Raw genomic sequence first — 3534 nt, 5'->3', positions numbered from 1 at the left:
GTATCGACTTGTCTGAATTTCCCGAACTACCCTTCTGCCGGTCCTGATTCTGATTACCCAACGAACTGTTACCCGGTAACCATCTCTGTTATATCCTCGACTGTTATACTGACTGTTCGAACCACCCTGTCGGTAGCTGCTCTGCTGTCGGTTCTGACTGGACCCCTGAAAGTTCGGGTTCGACTGATTCGACGCGTTCCCGTACTTGAATTCGGGTGATTCCTTAGGCCCGGGTGATAAGTGTTCGAATTGAACCCTTGGCCCTTGGACTCCCGTACGCGTAACTGACTTCCTCCTCATCGGTATACTCGTCATCATCGAACCTGGGGCAATCTTCAACCTTATGCCCCAATCCACCACAATCTGAACAAACCGGGAATTTCACCCCGACTTTACCAACCTCCTTCTTTTTCTCTTTCCGATAACCCGCGAGTTCCCGTTCCAACTCTGCAATTCTGACTGACTCGCTCGAGGCTGATTTAACTGTTCGGGTGACCCCGACTTTTCGTCTTCGATCTGCTGCTAGCCTCTGCCTTGGAATCTTCACACATAAATTCCAAAAATTCCCAATCATCTTCCTTGGGTTGATTCAACAACTGACTATTACACGAAGCCTCTTTGGGGAATATGAGTCGAAGCAATAACAAGAATATTTCTAGTTTCATAATCCCTGGAGAGAAGGTTCACTAATAGACCTAGGGAGAAGTCATTTGACTTATTCACATCCAGATCATGAATGTTTGGAATCCATATTATGCAAGGAGACATTGCTTTTGCTAATTCGAAATGAAGGGTGATATAAAGTAGGTCTTCATCTTCAGGCATCATATTCATAGTTAGCGCATTCATGCTAGTTAGCAGTTCCGGCTCCATATCAAGGATATCGTCACTAGCATCAATATCGTCACTAGCATCAATATCGTCACTAGCATCAATATCGTCAAAACCTTGAAACTTTTTATCCAGGAACTTGTTCAGAAATACCGTAATGAAAGGAAGATAGGAGTTTTTCGCTAGGTATTTGACCAAATAAGATCGTCCAGTTCCTATAAATTCTTTATGTCTTCATACGTCAACCTATCAACGAAACACTTAACCAACTCCCACAACTCAATCTGATGGTGCGGACACTTCCGAATCATTTCCTTGTAATGAATAAAAGCATCATGAAACAACTCACCCGGTAACTGTGAAAAGTGTCTAATCTCCATTCAGGCCTCGATAGTCTTCAACTGTGAATAGTACTCGTTAAGGAAAACCTGCTGCATCTCGGCCCAGCTCTCAATATTGTGCATCGGTAGCGAGTTGAACCAGTGATTTGCTTTGTCTTTTAATGAAAACTGGAAAAACCGCAACCGAACCCTCATTTTGATCATAAGTACCATCACCAATAGACCCGCAAATCCCTGAAAAATCTAACAAGTGTGAATACGGGTCTTCTGATCCCAGTCCGTGAAAATGGGGAACTATGTTGATGTAGGACAGACGAGATTTAAATGTCGGCTGACCCTGCAGACGCACCTGTTGGACAATCGGTGATGCCCCATCTGAAATAGCCGGTCTGAACTGATTGTTAACACCCTGAACCGGAGACCTGTAATTCCTTTGTCTAGCCCTCGGTACCTCAAAACCTCCCCGATTAACCTGAATCGGCTGTCTCTGTTCCTCCCGATACCTGCCTATACCACCACGATCAAGATTTCTGTTCCTCCACCTGTTACCTCTCACCCTAACCGGTTCCTCAACCTCATCAACCTCTTCAACACGCAAACCCGCATTTTCGTTTCTCGGGCCAAATTCCACCTCATCTCCCTCTTCTTCATTTTCAGTGTGAATACTGACATGGTCAAAACTCTTGAATAATCATCTGTCGGTGACGAGGGGTATTGTTCGGGGCTGATGGCCCGGGTCTATCAAGGTTTCGGTTTCGGGATTGTCGGGCTGAATTTTGTGGTTGTGGATTGATGTGTGTCTAATAAGCCTAAAATAATGACCCTCACAACTAAGCTTTAATATTAAAACGAAAATCCTAAAACCACACACAACCGGCAAGTGTACCGATCGCAAGTAGTATAGACCTAGGAAGTCCGAGTATCGAACACGTGGACACGTAAGAACGCTAAAGATCACTAACCCTAGACGAGACCTACCTTAGAATAATAATTAATTGATTTTTGAATTCTTTTAACTTAACTGAACTAACTGGATTAACTAATAAAACTTCCCAAAAATAGAAAACTAAACGGAAAACTAACTGAGTTGACTTTGGGTGGAGAAAAACGCCTACCTAGGTCTGAATCAAATTGTAGGCCCAACAAGCTAATGGATTGAATGATATCTAGACACCGGTCCCTAAAGATGACACGACTAAGGATCGCTCGGCTCACTGGATTACCTCTCGGTCTCCCACAACAAACCCTAACTACTTAAAATCGGCTAAAACGACCAAACCGGGAAACAATTGCTAACGTGTTCTAATGCTAGATCACCTCTCGGTCTCACCAACACTCGACCCTAATGGTAATGAATACTACACAACCAAGGATAGAGGAACAATTCAACTTAAACCAAAATAGATCAACTAATCGCTCAAAACACCTAAACCTGACAAGAAACGAACTCGCTCTCGCGCAATCCTTATTCTAGCATGCAAAGGCAATGAGACAACCCTAACTTCCTATCACCTCTCGGTCTCAAGGAAGGTGTCTAACCGCTGTACTTAATCCAATAAATCATGCAACAAAACCCTACGGTTGTTCCTACCGCAAACAAACCCTAAACACCAAGTCTAGAATCAAACAATGCACCGATCAATCAATACAAAACTAATCAATCAACACACGGGGTTTATGCAATGAATCACCAAAATTTCCTGCCACTAAACACAACCTATTTCATGTCTAAATCAAACTTTACAATAGCAATTCAAGTCTATCAATCAAACAATCCATAAAACCTGTCACAACCTAACAAGAATCATCATTCCTAGGTAGAACTAACAAGATTAGCCGAACATAATTTTTGGACAGCAGCAAACACTTAATAAAACCATTAATAAACTCATACCAATCATCTTAACAATTGTCCAACGATCAACAATAATCATAAACACTCCAATCTCTAACACAATTGCAAAACAAATTAACAATTAAGCAAGAAACTAAAAGTTTGATGAACAAAGTAATGAATGAAAGGATATGGAGATGTTCCAGGCTGCTCCTTGGCTGTAATAATCAATGGAGAATGATCCCGAGGCTTGCACTTGCTTCCTTCTTCCTTCCCTAGCCGCCACAAGCTCCAAACCCTAGCCGAAAAAACCTTTCTCCTTTCTCCCTTGAACCTGGCCGATCGCAACAGTATCCAGCAGCCTAGGGTTTTTTTATTTTTTTATATAATATAATATAATATGTCTTGGGCCTCCATGATGCATACGGGTCGGGCCTTGAGCTTTGTCTTGAACTTGTATGCGTAAAAGGCTCGTAGAATGCTCGAAAAGCTCGGTTTTTCTTCTTTCTTTTACCCAAAACCTACAAG

This window comes from Bidens hawaiensis, unplaced genomic scaffold, assembly GCF_021521415.1.
Source record: "Bidens hawaiensis isolate Kalapana, Puna unplaced genomic scaffold, B.hawaiensis_p1.1 tig00049809_1, whole genome shotgun sequence".
In the NCBI taxonomy this organism is placed as follows: Eukaryota; Viridiplantae; Streptophyta; class Magnoliopsida; order Asterales; family Asteraceae; genus Bidens; species Bidens hawaiensis.
The sequence above is the reverse complement of the archived record's forward strand: the minus strand, read 5'-3'. Positions refer to the sequence as shown.